Source organism: Lytechinus pictus, chromosome 1 (assembly GCF_037042905.1).
Source record: "Lytechinus pictus isolate F3 Inbred chromosome 1, Lp3.0, whole genome shotgun sequence".
NCBI classification, from domain to species: domain Eukaryota; kingdom Metazoa; phylum Echinodermata; class Echinoidea; order Temnopleuroida; family Toxopneustidae; genus Lytechinus; species Lytechinus pictus.
The window spans coordinates 35,031,399-35,045,271 of record NC_087245.1 but is presented as its reverse complement, the minus strand read 5'-3'; positions in this window follow the sequence as shown (position 1 = coordinate 35,045,271).

The following is a 13,873-nucleotide window of genomic DNA, read 5'->3' as shown; positions in this document are numbered from 1 at the left end:
AAATCTTCAATTGTGAAACTCGCTTTTTGGTCAATTATGGCGCTAATTACTGTTATTATAGGGATGGTCCGTGCTAAAAATATTTATATCTAAATAAATAGAGTAAAAATCACAATGCAAAATGTTAAAAATTTCATCAAAATCGGATAACAAATAACAAAGTTATTGAATTTTAAAGTTTATCAATATTTTGTGAAAGCAGTTATACGTACATCGTCATGAATATTCATTAGGTGGGCTGATGATGTCATATCCCCATTTTCCTTTTTCTTATATGTTATTACATGAAATCATAATTGTTTCATTTTTTCATACATGTGTAAATGATGTGTCTCTATTATGATAAGTTGCGGCAATAGATGACTATAACGCACTTAATCAGTTGTCAATCCAATTATTCTAGTTCTTGCTTTTGGTAGAAATTTTTTAATAAACCTAATTTCATATAATGAAATACCAAAGAACAAGTGGGATATGATCATCAGCCCACCAAATAAATATTATGAAGACATGCCTAGACGAACTGTTTCACCGAAATAATGCAAATCTTAGAAATTCAATAACTTATGTTATCCCATTTTGATCAAATTTTCAGCATTTTGCTTAGTGAATTTTATTCTATTTATTGAGATGTAAATATTTCCAGCCTACCCTCGCGAGATGTTACAAGCGCGAATCGCAAGCTCAAACTTTGGGGCATTTCATTTAATAATAAGACATGAAAATTAAATGGCATATTCCAAGCAGTTTTTGTTATCTTGAAAAAAAATTTGTATCTAATTAAAGAATTGACGCAAGCGCAAAGCACGACCTGAAATTTTTAATATACTGGACTACATTTAGTGAATGATAGGATACATACCTACGGGACATATCTCACCAATCGAACAATGCGAGCAGGAAGCGCGAGCTCAAGAATTGTGATATTTCAACCTGAAAACTGGACATTCTAAACGCACTTGTAACCGAGAACAATATTAGTACCTTAATTATTAAACAATAATTGATGAGACCGCAAAACGCACGGGCCAAAAAAAATGTGATATTCTAACCTGAAAACTGAACATTCTAAGCATTTTTGTAAACAAGGAAAGACCTTACTAATCGATGCGAGTTTTTTAAACCTAAAATAATGTTTTACTTCAAAAAAGGTAAAGTATTTCATTAAAACAAAAAGGGCACATTGATTTGTTCTTCGTTCTTTCGTTACTATCATCATCTATTTACTTTTCTCCTCCTTCCTCTTCTTCTTCTTTTTTTCTCTCTTTTCTTATTTTTCTCTTTCATTTTTTATTTCTACCATTTCCTTTTTTTCTTTTATAATTATGTATTTGTTGTGTGTTATTTGTTGATAATTTGAACTGTATTTCAATGTTAATGTCCTTTTTATCACCAGCTATAATGAGGAGAGTCTTCTTACAGAAATTTGATTTCTTTTAATCACCAGGATTAGTTGGTGTTATTTCTTTTTTTTCAGTCTGTAATTACTTCAGGATTTAATTTAGTTGTGATGATGACAAAACAGAGAAATACATAAGAAATTCTAAAAACAAAGAAATACATAAGGAAACAAGTGGAATGCCTCTGGCGGTCTCACCTGCATCACGCGATTCAATATAGCAGCAGTGCTGACTTTGAAAAACACCATGTAAATAATTATTCACAAAAAACACCATTCATATAATGATACAATACTACGTTCATTGACATTGGACCTTGATCATGTGACCTAAAACTTGTCAGTGATATACTTGATTACCCCTATATCCACATTTTATACACTATATCTATAAACTTTGAAAGTTATGACAGCAATCTAATAATTACCTCTAAAATGGTCAAAGTTCAATGACCTTAAATGACCTTTGACTTTGGTCATGTGACCTGAAATTTGCACAGATTGTTCAGTGATACTTGATTACTATTATGTCCAAATTTCATGAATCAGATCCATAAACTTTCAAAGTTATGATGGTAATTCAACAGATATCCCCAATTTGGCCAAAGTTATTCGTTGACCCTAAATGACCTTTGACCTTGGTCATGTGACATGAAACTCGGGCAGGATGTTCAGTAATACTTGATTAACCTTATGGCCATGTTTCATGAACTAGGTCCATATGCTTTCTAAGTTATGCTGTCATTTCAAAAACTTAACCTTCGGTTAATGAAGATTTGGTGTTGACGCCGCCGCCGCCGTTGGAAAAGCGGTGCCTATAGTCTCACTCTGCTATGCAGGTGAGACAAAAATTGACTTTTGCCATTTTTCTTTGTGGAATCCTTTATATAAGATTAAAAAGATGACACCTGGAAAAAAATGAAAATTTGAAGTGTAATTGGGTGTTAAAGAATAAATTCGCATAATTTATCCATAATAAATATATATATATTTTTTTTCAATACTGGCTTGTACTTTATGTGGTAAAGTATGTGCGTGCCAAAGTTTGGTGCAATCGCAGGAATGGCAGCCGAGATCAGAAGGGGGGGGGGCATCTTGCCCCCAGTCCTCAATACATCTCATATAGCCCAGTCCTTTTAGGGTTAACCTGCATTATGCACTACGGTAGACTCCATGCACACCACTGGTCTGTAGTGTTCAGATCAGTGGTGCACACACTGTTTTAAGGCCTAGATTTAAAAAAATTTGACGATGCCCAAATCAGAAATTTTTGGTTGGTCAGTCGTTTTTTTAAGCCGTTGATTGCAAATTTTAGCAAATTCTTTGGCCAAATCTGACATTTTATAAAAAAACAACACCATTGCATTGGTATGTTTGAGTCTATACTGATTTTTTTTGTCCATTTTATAACGGTCGGTCGGATGTGCGGAGGGCAACATAACATTCTTTTTAGGCTAAAATTAGGGTCTAACATAGGACTCTATTGAGCTCCCCCGAATATATCCAAGCATTAATGTGTGAAATATATGTTTTAGACTTCATTGTCTATTTGGTCTAAAGCACTATGATTTTTTTTTGTAATTTAAGAAATGGAAATTCTCACAACTAGTTGCCATTAGACTGTCTGCTAGGAGTTTTAAACTTAGGCCTACCTATATGTTCTCCTTGGACTATGTGGACCTGACCTTAGCCTCAGCAGAATCAAATATCCCTGAACAAAACTGAACAAAATATGTAAACATAATCAAGAAAATGTATTACGGGTTCATGTGCATTGGTTTAATATAACTTCAGGAGTAAGGCAGGGGTGTATGCTATCACCTTTTCTTTTCTTGTTTGCAGCTGACTGGGTCATGCCGAGAATTACTGAACTAATAATGGAACAAATTCAGGAATAAAATGAACATTGACGACTTCCCTAGAAGATTAACATTTTGCCAATGACATCTATCTGACATCACATACTATAGAAACTAAATGCAAGAAAAGACACACATGAGCTTTTGAAGCCAGCCAGGTTGGACTCAAAATAAATGAGAAGACAAAACTGATGGTGATCAATGGGAATCACAAATAGTCTGCTCAATTAAATGAGAAAGACATTGAGCAAGTTGATGATATTTGCTATTTGAGGATCACTCTATAAACAACAGTAGAAATATCATGACAGGATTAAAAGTAAGGATTGGGGATTAAAGCAGCAAGTGCATTCAGCAATCTGAACATTATATGGAAATCAAGAGAGATATCAAGAACTACAAATATAAAACAGTACCGAAGTATAGGATAGTATTACTCTATGGAGTAGAAACATCAACGACCAACAAAATAATAAAGTCAAAGCTGAGGGGCTTTGAGGGGAGATGTCCTCAGAATTCTAAATACAAGGGCCCGTATTCTGAAGTCGGGTTTAACTTAAACTCGGGTTTAAAGTTGTGGTTTAAGTATGGACAGCCAATTGTTACATAAATCACTAACGGTAGAGATATCATATTTCAGCTCATTTGGCTCTCAAATCATTCATAATTGTCTAGGAAGTATTATATAGATTATTGTCTTCACCATCGATGAATCAGGAAAGAGCACAGTAAACATAAGAAACGTAAAACTTAATAAAAAAATTGATACTTTTGGCTTCCCATACTTAAACCACAACTTTAAACCTGAGTCTAAGTTAAACCTGACTTCAGAATACAGGCCAATATGACTACAAATAATAACAAACAAGGAAGTGCAAGAAATAACAGGAATCAATGACATAAACATAGAAATAACTAGAAGAAGTTGGAGATGGTTGGGACGCATACTGCACATGGACAGTACCAGACATACAAGACATCACTACGATGGACACCACACGGGCAAAGAAAGAGGGGCAGACCAAAAGGGACATGCAGGAGAACCATAGAACAAGAAATTATACAAATCAACCAAACTTGGAATGGGCTGGCGATACTCGCCCAGAACAGAAGAAACTTGCGTTCAGCTGTTGAGACCTTACGTACTGCCAAGTGTGAAGAGGATTGAGAAAATAATAACAAACATGAGTTTGACAAATTTTCACATACCATGATTTATGAAATCTTAACCAAGATTAAGTATTGGAAAGGTCACCATAACTTTGAAAGTTTATGGATGTATTTCATAAAACTTGAATACAAAGGTACTCAAGTATTACTGATGATATTGCAGGATTTTCAGGTCACATGATGAAGGTCAAAGGTCATTTAGGGTAAATGAACCTGTGGTATCAAAATGATGAACCAAAACCAAGACTTCACAGTATTTCAAGACCTGTAAGAACCCACTTAAATCACTGCTCTTAAACACTTTGATTCATATTGTCGTCTCATAAAATTTATTGAAATTGAATTCTGTCACAGTTAAACACAGTACAAGATAACAATACTTAAAGGGGAAGTTCACACCAAAGAAAAATTGATATGAATCAAAAGGGAAAAAATTAAACATGTATAACAATGAAATTTTCATCAAAATCAGATGTAAAACAAAAACTTTGATTTTTTAAATTGTATTTTTTTACACAAATTATATATTATGTAGAACATGGGGATGTGCAAATTAGAGAGTCCATGATGTCATTTACTATATGAAGAGCTCACTTGCAAAAGGGCTTAGGTCCATTTTTCATCAAATTTGATTTTTTGGTCTCAATGTATAGATTTTTAGTAGCTCTATAAAATGATACCAAAGAAAAGTTGAAATTCCTATTTAAAAGTGATCAAAAATGGCAAAGAAAAATCACTTTTTTTTCAAAAGGGGTTAGGTCCATTTCAGTTTAGTTGCAAAAGGGATTAGGTCCACACCGAATTTTTTTGGAAAAGAATATTTAAAGAAATATGAATAAAGGTAGATTTCTTTTATACCCAATTTTATGTGTCATGGTAGGGAATCTTGAAAATTTAGTTTCGCATAAGAATATGCAATATAGGAGAATAAAAAAAAAAATGATTTTCTTGGAGTGGACCTAACCCCTTTTGCAAACAAACTCTTCTGAAGAGCTCATTTGTCAAAAGGTGTTAGTTCCATTGTTCATAAATTTTATTGTTTTCTGTCTCAAAACCTCTAAATTTTCAGTCGCTTTGCTGAATACAAAGAAAATTTGAAATTAATATGAAAACGTGAAAAAAAGTGGCAAAGAAAAATCACTTTTTTAATCAAAATAGATTGGATTCATTTCAGTTTACTTGCAAAATGGCTTAGGTCCACAATGATAATTTTTAAAAGAATTTATAGAAAAAAATTGAAGACAGGTAGATTTCTTTTATACCCAATTTTATGTTCACATGATAGGGTAGTACATCATGACAATTTAGTTTCTCATAAGAATAGTGCAGTAAGTGAGAATAAAAAACATGGTTTTTCTCAGAATGGTCCAAAGTGGACCTAAGCCCTTTTGCAACTAAACTCTTCATATTTCTATTGTGTTTCGAATTACACAATATTTCATTGTTTGCATTATAATATGAAAATGATATTCAATTTTCACATAATTAGATAGAAAAGAAATAGTGAGTGGGTGACGTCACTGGTTCCCTTATTTGCAAACTGACCAAGATGTGCATGACTGTTTGTGAAATTACTACTACTACTACTACTTCTACTACTTCTACTACTACTACTACTACTACTACTTCTACTACTACTACTACTTCTACTACTACTACTGTGGGCAGGCCCACAAAGTACACAAAGGTACAAGCAGGCCTTTAATTAGCACACCTGGCAGTCCCTCTATTGGTAATGATGGTTACCCCTGTAACATAATCGAAGAGTCCAGATACTGCAGGAGTTTGACCACACTTTGTGAGAAGGGCATTCTACTGTTACTTTTACCAAGAAATAACACGTGTCTGTCTTTTCTCTTCATTTAAAGGTAAGCTTGGTTCATCTTTCAAGTTATTATAATCATTGAATTGTTGAGTGTGATTGGATGTTGAATATTAACTAATGCCAGTTAAAAGTTATTGATTATGTGAGTGACTATATGATGTAGAAGGAGTTCTAAGAAGTACTAATTGTTGAAGAGTGATGTTGATTGACTGTGATTTCTATGCCAGAAAAGAAGTACATTGGAAGAGTATTATTAATTGAACATTATGTAGTTCCATTGTGGTTTGAACTTTCTGATGCAAAGAATAGTAGGCAAAATCATAAACTTTGAATGTTTATGTCTGTAAGGTTCTCATAGAATGAAGTACAGACCTGTTATACATTCTTATGGAAGTTTATCCCCAGTTTAGTATTGGAGCATGTAGATAGAATAAGAGTTTGTTTAGAGTGATAAAGAAAAGATAAATGTTATATCACCAATGGTACTTTCCAGGTTTACAATATACCAGAGTGTGGGCAGGCCCACAAAGTACACAAAGGTACAAGCAGGCCTTTAATTAGCACACCTGGCAGTCCCTCTATTGGTAATGATGGTTACCCCTGTAACATAATCGAAGAGTCCAGATACTGCAGGAGTTTGACCACACTTTGTGAGAAGGGCATTCTACTGTTACTTTTACCAAGAAATAACACGTGTCTGTCTTTTCTCTTCATTTAAAGGGTCAAGGCGGGCTACATTTTGGAGGCACTGCCCGGAGGATGCTGAGATGGTGTACGAGTTCTCCCTAGCGACTCCACCCAACTCCAACATCTCCGAACAGCCCTAGACGAGGCCCTACCCAATTCCAGAGACAGCTTGACAAGAAGGCCGATTCCGGAGCTATCTATGATGGCAGGATTTGAGGAGCTGATCGACGATGTGCTGCAGAGATTGTCAGCGAGCACGGAGGAGCAGCTACTAAAGGCGGCAGCGGAGCTCAAGCTACCTGAGGAAGACGTGGGGAAGGCCAAGTCGAAAGGGCGAGCAGGACTGAAGCATGTCGTCAGACGCTTCGTAGATGGGGATGAGCTGGAGGATTCAGAGGACGGAGGCAAATCAGTGTTGCAGGGTTTGGCCAAGATCCTGGGAAAGGGGGACAGAGATGGAGATGAGAATGTGGTTGAGGTAAAGGCCAGGACCACTAAGCTTCCAAGGGAACCACCCACCCAGCCAAAGTCAGACCAGCCAGCTGAAGAGGCAGACGACACGTCACAGAGATCCCCCATCCTCAAGATGACCAACCAGCTGCCACATACTCCAGTCACGTGGAGAAAGGAGTTTAGGATACAGGGGCAGATTGGCGAGCCTAGCCAGAAGGACAAACTCTCTTTCGTTTCCCTCGCAAGACAGATTAACAGTGGCTTGAAAAAAGGATTTCCAGCTGAGGAGATCACCGAAGCAGTGGTGCGTGCTGTGAATCCAGGGCTCTCGCTCCGGAGCTATTTGGAGGGTCGAGGTGATTTGGACTTGCCACTGTTGCGTCGCCTCCTGCGATCCCATTTTAGGGAGAGGGACGCTACTGCACTCTTCCAGGAGTTATCCTCGGCTGTGCAGGTTCCAAAGGAATCGCCACATGACTTCGTGCTCCGCACCCTGGACTTGAAACAAAAGGTACTGTTCGCCTCAGAGGAAAAGGGGGCAGCAATCTGCTATGGGAGTACGCAGGTCCACAAGATGGCGTGGAGAGCAATCTCCACCGGTCTCCAGGATGCTGTTATCCAGCATGAGCTCAGGTCTACTCTACAACAAGATGTATCGGATGAGGAGCTTCTGGAGGTGTTGACCACTGCAGTTGCACATGAGAGTGAGCGTCAACAAAAGCTGAAACCTCGCCAAGCCCGAGTTGCTGCTGCCATCGCAGAACCGGCAAAGCCTGAGACCACCTCTAAGCAAACGAGTAAGACAGAGGCACTGAACTTGAAAGAGCTGACGAACAGCATCCAACAGATTGTGAAGGCCGAGCTCAGTGCTCTGATGGCTCAACCGAGAGGACCAAGATCTGGCAGGAGAGAGAGGGGCTGCGAGGCATGCCAGCAACAAGGACAAGGAGAGAGCTGCCGCCACTGTTTCCGGTGTGGAAGCTCTGAACATTATGCCAGGGGATGCAACATGAGGAGGCAGGGAAACGGGGTAGGGTTACTTGGGAGGGACAACCAGTAACCTCCGATCCATCAAAGTCCCGACCTACCCTCAACTCGACAACACCTACAATAAACCCCAAGACGAGGACGCGAATGATAAAACTTATTGGAAAACAATGCCTTGTATCTTTGGTGCTGAATGATACGCATGTTGAAGTCTTGTGGGACACAGGAGCACAAGTCTCAATAATTTCCTTAGATTGGCTGCGACAGTACATACCCAAAACCTACATACCCAAAACCCAAGTCCTACCCATTTCAGCAATCCTAGATGGAGAGGAGACTTTGCAGGTGGCTGCAGTGAATGATACAGTCGTCTCATATGAAGGATGGGTGAAGCTGCAGTTGAGAATACCAAGGCGTGAACAGAAACCAGCCATCACCGTTCCTGTCCTCGTAACCAATCAAGCAATGAGGCACCCGATCATCGGTTACAATGTTATCAAGGAACTCATCAAGGAAGACTCCAAGAATGATGCCAAGATATCCCTTAATCGTATCCTCCCTAAATCTCATTGGCAGAAAATCAATGCGCTCACTGCTATTCTGAAGGGCCATGAAGGAGAGGATATGTGCAGTGTCCTGATGGGCAGACATCCCATTACAATCAACCCTGGACAGACTCGAATGATTGTCTGCAATGTCCGCCTCAACCTCGCCGACTCAACCACTGTCCTGTTGGAAGCCGACCCCCTTCATGTCCTTCCCGACGGGTTGAGCATCGAGTCAACACCTGTCGACCTCAAGGCTGGGAGACGCATGAAGATATCCACCCCAATCACCAACGACAGGAAGTGCAGTATCACCTTACCATCGTATTCATGCTTGGGGAAACTAACTGCACTGCGCTCTGTATTACCAGCAGAGTTGCTCCAGGAGGGCAGACCACACCCAACCATGAAGGCGCATGTCGCCGAGGTGTCTGTTACATCTGCTGACAGCCTGCTAACTGAGAAATGGGCCCCATCAGTCGACTTGTCCCATCTGGATGACGGCCAGAAAGCAGGAGTGGAGGCGATGCTGAAGGAAGAAAGCGCTGCATTTGTCAAGAATGAACAAGACATGGGGTGTATCCAATCATTACAGATGCATCTTACACTGACTGACAATACACCGGTCCAGAAGACATACATGGCGGTCCCTCCACCCCTGATGAAGGAAGTGCGTGAATATCTACGAGACCTGATTAGCCGAGGCTGGATTGCAAAGTCAAAATCTGCTTACTCATCTCCAATAGTGTGCGTGCGTAAGAAGGATGGGACTTTGCGATTGTGTGTGGACTATCGCCAACTTAATCAGAGGACCATGGCCGATCGCCAGCCAATACCCCGAATCCAAGACACATTGGACACTTTAGATGGCAATCGGTGGTTTTCAACGCTGGACCAGGGTAAAGCCTACCACCAAGGTTTTATGGATGAGGCCAGCCGTCCCCTCACTGCCTTCATTACACCTTGGGGATTGTACGAATGGGTGAGGATTCCTTTCGGCTTGAAAAACGCTCCGGCTGCTTTCCAAAGATGGAATCTTGTCTAGAGGGTCTCAACAACGAAATATGTGTCACATACCTGGATGACATTCTTGTCTACAGTAAGACGTTTGAGGAACATGTTTCTCGGTTCAGAACAATCCTTCAGACAGTGCAAAAACATGGAATGAAGCTACGGCCTGCCAAATGTCATCTTTTCCAGGAAGAGGTTAACTACCTGGGACGCCTTGTTTCAGCTGAGGGCCATCGACCAAACCCGGCCGACATAACTGCAGTACTGGCTTTGAAGGAAAAGAAACCAGCCACCGTTGGAGACGTGAGGAAAATCATGGGTCTACTCGGCTATTACCGTCGGTATATACCAGATTTCTCAAAGATGGCAAAACCCATGTACAACCTTTTAACAACAGACGTCAGCTCAGGAGGAACCAAGAAGAAGAAGAAATCTAACAAACAGGCATCTAAGAAACACCACCAGGCTTCTTCCCGCACTCCTGTAACATGGACACAACTTCACCAAGAGAGAGTGGAGATGCTAATCGATCATTTGGTCCAACCACCCGTTATGGCTTTTCCAGATTTCTCACAGCCATTCGTGTTACACACAGATGCATCACAGGAAGGTCTTGGAGCAGTCTTGTACCAGCGCAAAGATGGAAAGTTACGGGTGATCGCCTATGCATCCCGCACCCTTACACCGGCAGAGCGGAATTATAATTTGCACTCTGGCAAATTGGAATTTCTAGCCCTGAAGTGGTCAGTATGTGACAAGTTCCGCGACTACCTATTCTATGCTCCCTCTTTCCTTGTCTACACAGATAACAATCCGCTGACCTACATGATGTCTACCGCAAAGTTGAATGCAACTGGGCAAAGATGGGTATCAGAGCTTGCTGACTTCAACTTCACAGTGAAATACCGCCCAGGCCATGCCAACGCTGATGCAGATACGCTGTCAAGGATGCCTCTGAACATAGAGACATACATCGACGAATGCACAGAACAATCGCCAGCTTCCAGTATATGTGTAGCAGTGACACAAGTGCATGAAGCTCAGGAAACCCTTCCACTAGTAGCCAGCCTTACAGCGGATATTGCCATGGCTGAGGGTTTGGACGATAGCTCATCCCCAATCCAAGAAGTATCCAAGGAAGAACTCGCCAAGGCTCAGCATGATGACCGTGTGCTTGGAAAGATCATCAAACTGAAAGAACAGGACAACTCTCCAACCCCCACATGTTGGAGGTCTGCTTCTAGTGAAGAGAGAGCCCTCTTGCGAGAGTTGAAGAAACTGGAGTTAGGGCAAGATGGTATCCTCCATCGTAGAACACCAACTAGAAGACAAATCGTCCTACCTCCATGCTACCGGATGCGAGTGCTCAAGGATCTGCATGTAAACATGGGTCATCTTGGTGTAGCTCGAGTACTCGATTTAGCAAGGCAAAGGTTCTACTGGCCAAACATGCAGAAAGATGTGGAACACTTCATCCATCATGAATGTAGCTGTCTCATCCAGCGTAAACCTAACCGACAGATTAGAGTTCCAATGGTACCAATCGTGACATCTGAGCCCCTAAAGCTCATCTCCATAGACTTTGTACACCTGGAAACCAGTAAAGGTGGTTATGAGTATATACTTGTTGTGGTTGATCATTTTACAAGGTATGCTCAAGCATATCCCACGAGGAATAAGTCTGGCCAAACTGCAGCTGACAGAATCTTTAATGATTTTGTACTTAGATTCGGTTTTCCCCGCCGGATACTCCATGATCAAGGAGGCGAGTTTGAGAATAGGTTATTCCACCGGCTGCAGCAGCTATCAGGGGTGCAGAATTCAAGGACAACTCCCTATCACCCCCAAGGGAATGGAAAAGCTGAGCGTTTCAACAGGACACTCCTTTCGATGTTGAGGACGCTTACCGTGGAGCAAAAGTCAAACTGGAAGGAGCACCTACTTAAAGTAGTCCACGCCTACAATTCTACTCGAAACGAGGCGACTGGCTATGCCCCAGCCTTCCTGATGTTTGGTCATACACCAAGGCTACCAATCGACTTAGCATTCGGACTGAATGAAGAACACTCCACAACTGGTGACCAAAAGACATATGCTCAGAGATGGAAAACAGCCATGAGGGAAGCCTATGACCTGGCAAAGCATACATCGCAGGCCAAGGCAGAAGCTACAAAGAAAACCAGAGACAAGGGACTACATCCACTCCCCTTAGAGCAAGGTGATAGGGTACTGGTGAGAAATATGGTACCACAGCAAGGGCCCTCAAAATTGCGGTCATACTGGGAGAAGCAAGTTCATATCGTGAAACGGCGTCTTTCTCCAGACATCCCTGTATATGAAGTCTGTCCTGAGATCGGTCAAGGTAGAGTTAGAGTGCTCCATCGCAATATGTTGTTGCCCTGTGATTACTTGGGATTGCGAGTTCAGCAGGATCAGCCAAGCGGAGACAGGCAGAGACGAATACCTCGGGCACTACCACAGGCCTCCCCAGCAGAGATGAGAGACGAAAGTGGTGACTCGGATGATGAAGAAGTCACGCTTATTCCTGTTCATCCACACATTGCATCACCACCAGCTTCGCCACCTCCACCTCAGCCCCCATCTCGACTTGAGCCAAGGTATCCATTGCAGCCAACACCAGACAGCAGGATTGCTGATGATAACCAGCAAGGCACACCTCAAGCACCCTTACCTCATCCTGCTAACATACCTCCACCTCCCCCTGCCCCAATCCCACCTGTCCCAATGCCACCTTTCCTACCACCACCACCACCACCACCACCTCCCACTTTCTTTTCTTCACAGGATGCTGACCTCTACGACTCAGGAGACTGTAGCCCTCCGCAGCAGGATCGTCGGAACCCACCACGCAGGAGACAGCCTCCGCCGGTTCTGACCTATACTCAGCTTGGTGAGCCTCAGCAATGGCGACGGGACCCCAATGTCAACATGGTGCAAACTGAGCTCCCGAGGATGAATGGACAGCCAGGGCTGTACTACCCGCATACACAACCACACCAGAGGATGATGCATCAAGCAGACCCCTGGTCATGGGATGCCGGCCTACCGAGAGGACAGCAGCAGGTTCGTATACCTCATGAAATGCCTTCGTTTATCTCCAGGCCTGCGTGGGACGCGGGACAATTCCAGCAATGGCAGCCATGGATGACAAGGACCCCCGCCCCACAGCCGACATTTGGTCAGAACTAATTTGAACATTTGAACAATTGACCTATACGAACACTAAACCGTATGTCTAGCTCGGACACCAAAATCATGAATATGACATCTTGGAAAGAGACTGCGGCAGATATTCTAATTTAAAATAAGTTATTTTTATGTTTTTTTTTTTTTAAGATCATGAGTTCTTGGATGTTTAGAAAAACCTTTTGGACATTTTGCATGTTCTAGAGAGTCCTCTGGTTATCTTTTGTGCTGGATTGTACCGATAGTGAAAAGTCCTGCTAAAAGGTAATGTTAGGGTAGCATGGGTGACTTTCAGGGTAATTACGGAGAGTACGCAGATACTGCGACGGAAAAATTATTACTTGAAACAACTGTAAAAGTTGCTTGGATAAGAAAGGAAGGCCTCTTTTCTTCTTCCAGACCTCTGAAATGGAATAATTCCATGAGGAAGTGAATTTTTTATTTTTTTTCCTTTTGACTCTGCCACAGAAATGAGTTCTCTCATTCTTTTGATACCAGATGACTACTCTAGGTGTGCAAGCGTTTATTTGAATACATGCATATTTTTGTTTAAACTGTTGTATTGAAACCGTTATCGTACATTGTATTGAAAGTTGATGATGATAGGGTACCATGAAAATGAACCGGCCAGCTTATTTTTTCGGGGGGAGAGTGTGGGCAGGCCCACAAAGTACACAAAGGTACAAGCAGGCCTTTAATTAGCACACCTGGCAGTCCCTCTATTGGTAAT